Raw genomic sequence first — 10,541 nt, forward strand, 5'->3', positions numbered from 1 at the left:
AGGATTGGCAGACTGCAGGGCAGGGTAGGGCAGGAATTGTGCAAGGCACTAGAAGGTGAGGGAATAAAACAGCTCGTGGGGCCCTCAGGGAGTCTAGCCCTGGGACACAGAGGAGCTGCCAGCCACCAGCATGTGACTGGCGGAGTGATTCTGAGAAATGTACTTGGCAGTTACAGCATCCCTGGGCTCCTGGCTGTGGTTCAGGCTGGTAGGGTCTCTGGTTGATTCTTCCTTTTCCTCCCTTCTTGGAAGCTCTCTGAGTAACTTCCTGGGTATACCTCATACCCTCCATACCCTCTGGCTCTCCACAGGGCTTCTCTGCCCTACTCATCCGTCTTCCCAGTCCATGGTGGCCCAGGGCCCCACTCAACTAATGCTCTTCCTTTTCTATTCCCACCCTCCATTTGCAGCCATCTGAGAAAGATTTTGAGCTGTCAAACTACAGGAGTCCTTAAAAGGTTGAATGTGGAGGACAATCATTTTGAGCTACATTCTGACTTTTCGGTATCTTCTTTGAAATCTGATCGAACTAGGTCATCTGTTCTTCACCTATGATTCATTATATTCATTTTTCTTACCAATTTTTTTAACCGCATGTTTGTAGAGGCACTAAAATTGTACGTTCAAGCACAAGAAGAGAGTCATGATTCTTTAAGTGAGGATTTTTAGGTCAAAAGAGGAAATACCTCGGTAGTCTCTTTTAAGTTCTTGGTAGAAGAGCCTCTGTAGTAAGTACTAGGGAGGGCTGCTAAGCGCTTCTCCTTCAGCCCTTCGTTCAGTAACATTGAACAAACATTGGCTGCCTGATGACTCCCAGCAGCAAGGGTGCAGCCGCGGTAAAGACACACATCGCCCCTGCCTTCCAAAGCCCACTTGTAAAGGGGAGTAGACGTAACTGCCAGAGCAGTATGGAGGGGTCTGTGAAGATAACGCCAGGCTTTCCAGCGCCTCCACGCTGTGTCTGACTTCTGAACCAGACCCCTTGTCTCCTCCAGGTGAGATTTCCACTGCTCAGAAGTGAACAAAAGCTTTCAAGGAAGAAACATGCCACAGATCTTAGGCTCCCTTTGCAACTTCTTGGTGTTCCTTGTCCTCTAGGCTTCTCAGCAGCACCTGCTTACTGACACTACCCAGTGAGCTCTAGACTTAGCATTCACTTGTTTTTGTTTGTTTTTTTAAGTAGGCTCCATGCCCAGCATGGAGCCCAATGCGGGGCTTGAACTCACAACCCTGAGATCAAGACCTGAGCTGAGATCAAGAGTCAGACGCCCAATTGACTGAGCCACCCACATTAATCTTGGCTTTTATGTGGGGGAGGAGGAGTGAAACTTGTGTTTGAACTACTGATGTTCCATATCTTCCACGCGAATGGCTCTCGTTTTGAAGCAACCCAATTGCCCCAAATTCCAGTTAAGAAAAAAAGAAAAATATTTTAATTCAAGGTTTAATAAGTAGTGCAGCAGACCATGAAATTGGGGTTTCCACTGGGTTACTGACTTTGTAGAACAAAGAAGGGACAGTTAGAGGGGAAGGGAGAAGAGCACAGAATATACTAAGAACTGAATTCTCTCAAAGACGTGTGAAGTTTTGTGCTATGTTAAATTGCAGAAACCAAACCAGTCCTGTAAGCATTCAAGGAGCTCTCTAGTTGTGTAATATCATAATCAACCTAAAAGCCAATCCTGCCACAACACCTCAGGTAGATGAGAAGGTAAAATTAAATTCTAAAATCCTACCAATTTGGAAGCAGAAGAATTTATACAGAATTATTTCCAATGAAAATATATTTGCTTTGGGAAGTAAGAAAATTACAGGTAACTGGAGATGTCTGCTCTACTGGGCTTCAAGCATGAAATGCTGGCTTCCAACTCATTCCCCACCTTCCCCGCCCGCCCCCTGCCACCTGCCACCCTCACCCCCCCCATCTCATTGGCAGGAAGAGTCACCTTGAGAGTGACAAGAGTGCCTCCATCATGTCGGGTCTAGAAAAAACTTGCCTAAGCCCCTACCTTGGACAGACCGGATTCTCTTCTTTTTCCCTGTGGCTTCCCGCAGACCAACAATTCACCTAATTAAGAACTCATTATTACTTTTTTTTTTTTTTAAAGATTTTATTTATTTATTCGACAGAGATAGAGACAGCCAGTGAGAGAGGGAACACAAGCAGGGGGAGTGGGAGAGGAAGAAGCAGGCTCATAGCGGGAGAGCCTGACGTGGGGCTCGATCCCAGAACGCTGGGATCACGCCCTGAGCCGAAGGCAGACGCTTAACCGCTGTGCCACCCAGGCGCCCCCATTATTACTTATTTTTAAGTGTGATGTGGGATTTTGGTTATCATTATTATTATTGTTAGAAATACATATTGAAGTATTACAGATAACATGACACGATGTCTGGGATTTGCTTCAAAATAATCCAAGGGGTCAGGAAGAGGGTGACCAGCCGGCCACAAGCTGATAATTATTGAAACTGGGTATTGTGTACAAGGATACTCATTATACTTTCTACTTTTATATATATTTGAACTTTCTCATAACAAAAGGAAAAGGACTTTAAAAGTTTACCTACAAGATGCCATCTTTATAAAATGTCTTTGGTAATTTGAATGCCATTTTAGTGTTGATAACAGGGACTAATAACTATGGGGCACTGTGTTAAATTCTCTTCATGCGTTATTTTAGTTAATCCTCAGGACAAGCCCAGGAGGTCAGCATTATTATCCTGATATTACAGATGAAGAAAACGAGACATAAACTCAAAGGACTTAACCAGCTCTATGGCGTGCAGTGACAAAGCACAGGATGAAGGCCGGTCTGGCTGACCTGAGGCGTCTATTACAAAATCACTATGTGGTGGTCTTCACTTGTAATATTTATTCCGTAAAGGGATGGAACGATACCAATGAAGATTTGGCCATTCGTTCCTTTAATTGTTGATTCACTGAAACGAATGTTTACTGAGCATGCGCCGTATCCCCGGGCACTGTGTCAGGCACGCAGTAACGAGCCAGAGGGCAGAGCCGGTCCTGAGGGGACCAGCTTCCTTTTCTTCAGCCAGGTCTTGCTAGTGAACAGCCACATGTTCCTCATTCTCCTTCAGAAAAGTGTCTAAAAACTGCCTCACTGGGCTATATCTAAGATAGACTGGGTTTCTGCTCCAGGTTCTTTCCTCAGTCTATGATTTGGTAAGCAGCAGGGCCTCTTTCTCAAGTTAATTTAACAGAGCACAATGGTAACTTGAAGTCCACTCTTATCCTCCTCAGACTTAGAGAGGGCCGTATACTTGTAGTACCAATAACTGGGAAGCCACTTGTTCTTTCTGTGTACCGGGACCTCAATAACTCTGAATAATACTCCTGACCTTTAAGCACTTCTGCATTCTGGAAATAATTGGCATGCATTTCAAAATAATTTATGGACTTGAATCCAGAAAAAGAAGGAACTTCATTGTTCAAATACATGCAATAAACACAATGACCAATCTGATAAAGATCAGTTTTGATTAATTTTTGGACCATGAACACTAATACATTATTTGAGACCTCCACTCATAGGACTGAGGGCTTCTTTAGGGTAACTTTCTGCTCTTCATGCCTATTGCTCTGGGTAAAAGATGCTATTGATTTTGTTTTGACTGTTCTTGACCAAGGTCTTTTACTGACCCTGAAAACCCTACTGGATATAACCAATCATTAAGCCCATCCACTAGCATATACCTGGACATTGTTTCAACTCCAGAAAGATTTCCATGGCATAACCAGGATCCACCGAGTTGCCACCCCCTCCACTGCAACCACTCGGGTCCCTGCCACTACCATCTGTTGTCTAGGTCATGGCCGTAGCCTCCTGTCCATTCTCCCCATCCCTGCCCCTGTCCTCTGTACCAGCAGGAGTGTTCCTTTAAAATGTTCAATCATAGCCTGTGCTCAGAACCTTCTAATGTCTTCACATCTCTTTCAAAATAAAAGTCAAAATTTTTATATTCACCTACAAGGCTGTGGGCAATCTGACCCCATTACCTCTAACTTCACCTCTTATACTTCTCCTAACCCACAGTGCTCTGGCCCTAATGGCCTTTTTGCTGTTTCTTGGGCATGCCAGGCTCATCCCCATGCTAAGATCTTTTACTCACTGTCCCCTCTGCTTGCATGCTCTTTCTGAGATGTTGAGACTCACCCATCACCTCCTTTCTGTGTCCACTCAGATATTACCTTAGTGAATTCTTCCATGACCACCCAACATGGCTGCACTTCTCCCCCCCGCCATCTGTCTGCATCTCCTTTGTCTGCTTAATTTTTCTGCATAACATTTATCATCATTTGATAGACTGTTTGTTTTATTCTTGCTGTCTATCTCCCCCACTAGAACAGAAACTTCGGGAGTGACCTCCTGACATCGTATGTGTTGTTCACTGTTTCACTATGGACAGTGCTGGGCACATAGTAAGCCCTTAAGGCATAGCTAGTGAATTAATGAAAAGGAATGTGTATTAGCAGCTGGCAGGAATTGATGAGATTTAAGCCAAAGGAACATGAAGATGCTTCTCTGCTCCTTATGGTCTAGGATGGGAGTCCTGATGAGACAGGGCTGAGACTGTCGGATCTGCGAGAGCACTGTGGTTCCTCCAGACACACACACAGACAACTCGGGCTTTGCAACACCATGCGGCACCACCGCCAGCTCTCCAGCGGGACTGCGTAATCTGTGGGACCTGGGATGTAGCTGTTTCTTGACGGTTGGAGAGATTTCCCTGATCAGTCGTCTGGGTGCTTCTCTGGGTGGGACATGGGGTACGTGGTGGGGGGGTGCATTTCTTTGGCAATTTTCTAATTCGAATTCTCCTAATTAGTCTGTTCAGATGTTCTATCTCTTTTAGGTTCAGTTTCTACAAATTGTATTTTCTTTAGAAGACTGTCCATTTCATTCATGCTTTTAAATTTATTTGCATAGAGTTTGCACATTATTCCTTAATGATATCCATATTCAATTTTCCTTGTTTCTGTGATTTCTCTTTTGTAATTTCTTATTTTGAGTAATGATATTTTCTCCCTTTTCTAAAATTGTATTCTTAGTTAAGTCAGCTAGTTATTTATCTTTAAAATTTTTCAAGGAACCAGATTTTGTAATGAGTTGTACCTACTTTTTTAAAAAAATTTAATGTTTCATTCATATCTCCTTTTGCCTCTTAAAATTCCTTCCTACTGTCTTCTATTTCATTTGTCATTTATTTTTATAAGAACTCCTGGAGTCAGATGTTTATTTCATTTGTCTTATTCTTTTTTTTTTGAAAGATCCCAAAACTTCAATAACAAAAACCTAATATTTGAATAGGGTTATAAAGGTTTCAGTCGACATTTATTCACATGATCACTTTTTCTGCTTTTAAAAAAATTTTATTATTGAAGTACAGTTGTATTTGTTTCATTCTTTATTTTATATCAATACAAGTAATTTACTAGAAATTAATTTCTAGTAATTCACTAGAAATTAACTCTGAAAGATATCCCAGGGGCTTCATCTTTTGCTCTGAAGTGGGATATTTTCCTTACTTTTTTCTTTAACAATTGTGCAATTTAGATCGCTTTTTCTGGCCCATGGATAACTTTTTAATTTTAATTCTCATTGTTTTTTTTCATGATTTCCAGAGAAGAAGATGCTGACTTACGCAACCATGTGCAGTTTGGAAATCCCCTCTTACTGCTTTGCTTTCTGGGAGTCGAAGGGCAGAAGGATGGATTAGTATTCATTTATTATCCACACACAAAGATAAAATATGGCCACACAACTGCTTAGGTGTAATATCTATTGAACAAGACGTACACTGAGCACCTAAACAAAATTTAGAAATCCTCATGAACCTCAGAGTAAGGAAAGTACCTTTCACATTTTAAAATAACGACTTCTTGGGGCGCCTGGGTGGCACAGCGGTTGGGCGTCTGCCTTCGGCTCAAGGCATGATCCCGGCGTTATGGGATCAAGCCCCACATCAGGCTCCTCTGCTGGGAGCCTGCTTCTTCCTCTCCCACTCCCCCTGCTGTGTTCCCTCTCTCGCTGGCTGTCTCTATCTCTGTCAAATAAATAAATAAAATCTTAAAAAATAAAATAAAATAACGACTTCTTGTCTTATTTTACTGTAGCATTGTGAGTAACCACCATAAGTAACGTACTAGTATTTGAGTGTATTTCCAGCTTCACCTACAACTATTTCTGGAGGGAGCTGCCTGGTTATCAGAGTTAAAGCATGACTTATATTCAAAGACCAGCGGGAAGAGCCTGCTCTTTGGAGATAGATAAAGCTTGAGTTCGAATCCCTAGAAACAGATCTGTCTCAGCTTCACCCACTTGCAATGGGCTTCCCATCCTGGTACTCGAAGGCCCAGTGCTTATCCCCCCAAAGCCCGGACAAACCTAGAGCACAGACTAAGCCCATTTGATTTCTAGGATCTCTAGATTCTTTACCTGAACCCATCTAAACATCCCATATTTAAGAGGTACAAGCTTCAGGTTATAAGTAAGTCGGGGGGGATGTCATGTACACCATGGTGACTGGAGTTCAGAATAGTATCCTGTATAAGTGAAAGTTGCTAAGAGAATAGATCTTAAAAGTTCTCATCACAAGGAAAAAATTCTTTTTTTTTAAAGATTTTTTTATTTTTATTTATTTGACAGAGATAGAGACAGCCAGCGAGAGAGGGAACACAAGCAGGGGGAGTGGGAGAGGAAGAAGCAGGCTCATAGCGGAGGAGCCTGATGTGGGGCTCGATCCCATAACGCCGGGATCACGCCCTGAGCCAAAGGCGGACGCTTAACCGCTGTGCCACCCAGGCGCCCCACAAGGAAAAAATTCTGTGTGTGGTGATGAGTGTTAACTAGGTGTATTGTGGTGATTATTACATAATACGTACAAACCTCAAATCATTCTGTTGCATACCTGAAACCAATATAATGTTATATGTCAAGAACATTTCAATTTTCTAAAATCCCGTACTCCCCGAGGCGGGGGCTGTACCTTCATACGCAGAGTGCTCCCTGCTCCCCACCCCTGTCCTTCTGTCCGACAAACACGACTCCCGCAGAGCTTCCTGGGCGAGGCTGCAGGCTGCAGTTTCCCATGTCACAGCTCTTGGCTGACTCCTCAGCCTCTGAGGTGCACCTTTCCCCAGGCTCTGCGCCCCCGCCCCTACTGCCCTGGCTCCACTGGGCCCTGCCCTCCTCCAGGTTTTATATACATTCTGAGTTCCAGCTCTGTTGTATTCTCAAGATATACCTCTTTGCTTTCTAGTTTACCAAAAAACAACTACTTTTCTGTGCCCTTGTTTCCTCACTTGGAAAAAATGTGTAACGCCTGCCTCACCAGATAACAAGGAGAGTAAGAGAAATCTGCCAAACATCTGCCTGCAGGGGAGCCGTGATAAACAAATATCCTTCCAGGCTTGGTCAGTTGGGACAGCTGCCATAATGTTCCCCAAACATCCAAGCAGGAGTCAAGCGGGAATCCTGCCGCGGGAAGAGAGGATGGCTGCAGGTCCAGAGAGGGAGGGAGTCGGATCGGTTTCCACGCTAGCCCTACACGAGTGCTATGGAGATGAAGGGAACAGGCAGTTCTATCGATGGCATAACACGGGTAGAATCATTGAGGTAAAACCAGTTCGCTGAATTGGGCAAGCTGTTGCAGGACAGGGAGGTTAATGCCCTTCAAAATCAAAGAGCTGGGTTTGGGGTTTCTTTGCAACTTGTCTAATTTTTATCATCTGCCTATAATCCCCCACGTTTATTCCATATATTTCATATATTTGGTTGAGTGAGTTCTGGTTTGCAAGAAGTTCTGCAATTCTATGCAAGTTTTCAAATTTTCTGGAATATCAGAAACAGACATATTCTCTCTTCTTCACCATGCGCGCGCACACACACACACACACACACACAGTTGCAGAAAGAATAACTCTGATGTGGGCACAGTGATAAGCCAGATGGGAGTGGCCATGTAGAGAATTAGACAATTCTGCGAGTCAGCAAGTATTATTGAGAACTTGCTCTGTGTCAGGCACTGTCCTAAATTCTGGAAATATACGGTCGGTTAGGCAAGCTCTGGTTCACAGACAGCTGACATTCTAGCATGTGTATCAGGGAGGGGAGAGGGCAGACAGTGAATAGTCACACGACTATTTTGTCAGTGGCCATCAGCGCTGTGGAGACAAACCAGGGGGCGGGGAGCAAGAAAGCCAGACAGATGCCGCTGCAGAGCAGGGGTGAGGGAAGGCCTCGCTGACCAGGTACTGTGTACACAGAGGTCTGAGCTAGGGGAGGTAGGGAGCCGTGCAGACATGGGGGAAGCACAACTTGAGAGAGGCAATAGCAAGGTCCACGTGAAAGAGCGAGAAGGCATGTGGTTGGAGGGGAGGGAGCAAGGGGCAGAGTATTGGCAATGAGGTCAGGAGCGCCCAGGGATCGGGGCCAAAGGCCTTGGGAGCCATGGCAAGGATTCTGGATGCTTTCTGAGAGAAGGGGAAGCCACTGGAAGGTTTCAAGCACAGAACATCTGAAATGAGACTAGTAAGAAAACGTCAATGTTGAAGTAGTGGATTGGAAACATAGATGGGGGAGCTCTGACCCCCGTTTTGCTTGTTCCTTGTTTGGGTCAGTGCAACACAAAGCCATTTACTGTTTGCCTCAAAGGGGCAACACTTCCTGGGGAGAGTCCTGGCTCTGCTTGATGGTACTGCTCAGCTATGAGGATGAGAGGACATCTCGAAATGGGAAAGAAGCTGAATTAAAATACTACCCTTATGTACATTAAAATATGAAAAAAATAATAAAATTTGCAGCTCAGGAGCCTACATTTGTTATTTCTTAGGTTTGGAAGTTTCTTCCCAACCTGCTTTCCCTGCACCCACCACCCAATTTATGCTTAAATGTCACTTACTCGAGAGGCTGATCCCCGATCTCAACTGGGTCCCCTTGTTAGGCTGCGACTGCACCCTGGGCTTTTTCTTCACTACGCTCGTCAGCTTGTTTGTAATTAAGAATGTGATGAGTTCCTTGTTTCCTTCCCACACTTGGGGAGCTGATTTAAAGTGCTTGCATAGGGCCCTTGCAAGGACTGAGCTAGGGGCCGTATGAGCTGACCTCATAACCATGTGTGTGCTAAGTACCATTGTTATCCGCGCTTCATGTAAACCAAGGCAAAGAGAAGCCAAGTGACTTGATATGAAGATATGAAGTCCTAACCCCTGGTACCTATGAATGCGATCTTATTTGGAAATAGTGTCTTTGCAGATCTAATCAAATTAAGATGAAGTCATACTGAATTAGAGCAGGCTCCAATCCAATGACTAGTGTCTTTACAGAGACAAAGATTTGGACACAGAGACACACAGGACAGAATGCCATGTGACAAGAGGCAGAGGGTGGAACAACACAGCTAAAATTCAAGGAAAGCTGAGGGTTGCCAGTTACCACCGGAGGCTTGGAAAAGGCAAAGGATCCCTCTAGAGCTTTCCAGTATATTGTGGACCTGCATCTGAAAGGTGAGGGCATACACTTCCATTGTTTTAAGCCACCCGAGGCTGTGGTAATTTAGTATGGCCGCCCTAGAAACCAAAATAATAAAGCTGGATCCCCACCTTCCTGCTTATACAAAAAGAAAAATACCCAGAGGGATAAAGAATAAAGTGTAGAAATGAACAATGACCCCCAAATAACACAAGAAAATGTGGGGAAAGTTTGTATCTTCTAGGGAGTTTCTTTAAAATGGAAGGAAAAGATTAATAAATTTGACTTTATAAACATTTTAAACATCTGCAGGGTAAGAGATAAGAAATTTTAAAAATAAACGTGTAACTCCTGGCAAAGGATACAATCAATAAAAAAAAAAAAATAAACAGCCCCCAAAGAAATGCACAAAGGACAAGATTAGGCAATCAGTTACGTATAAATACCTAATATATAAAACATGCTCAACTTTACTATTAAAGAAATGCTAACAGAAGTATTAAAATGGCTTACCTATACAATTTGTGGACATTAAAACAACTGTTATCCTAATTAGCTAGGGCACAAAAACCGTGTACTCTATTCACATGTGGCCGGAATGTCTATTATTAGCACAATCCTTTTGGAAAGCAGTAACTTGTCTATTTCAATTATTTTCATTTTTTTGCTTTTTCCTTTTCTAACTTGTATGCTTTTGTCTTAAGGATTTATTTTTTATAATTTTCATACAATAATCTGAAAAGGATATGTATTTTTACGGACTGTAAGTACTCATATATTAGTTAAAAAAGCCATTAAGACATTGTTCCCCAAATAAGTGAGTATACTAGTTCACCAAAATCTCACTAGTATTTACTACATTTTCCCCCCACTAATAGAATAAAAGAGCACCTCACTTTGTACTTTTAAGTGAAGGGAAATGCTTCTCCCCGGTTAACTTACAGAAGTTGTATTTTTAAAAAAATTTTTTTGATCAATTAATTCAGTTGAATCTTAGAACTACTATCCTCTTAGTAATCCCCAAGAATGCCTTGTGTTATAGAAATTAAC

Source organism: Ursus americanus, chromosome 11 (genome assembly GCF_024610735.1).
Source record: "Ursus americanus isolate L20-20 chromosome 11, mUrsAme1.1.p, whole genome shotgun sequence".
Taxonomy (NCBI): Eukaryota; Metazoa; Chordata; class Mammalia; order Carnivora; family Ursidae; genus Ursus; species Ursus americanus.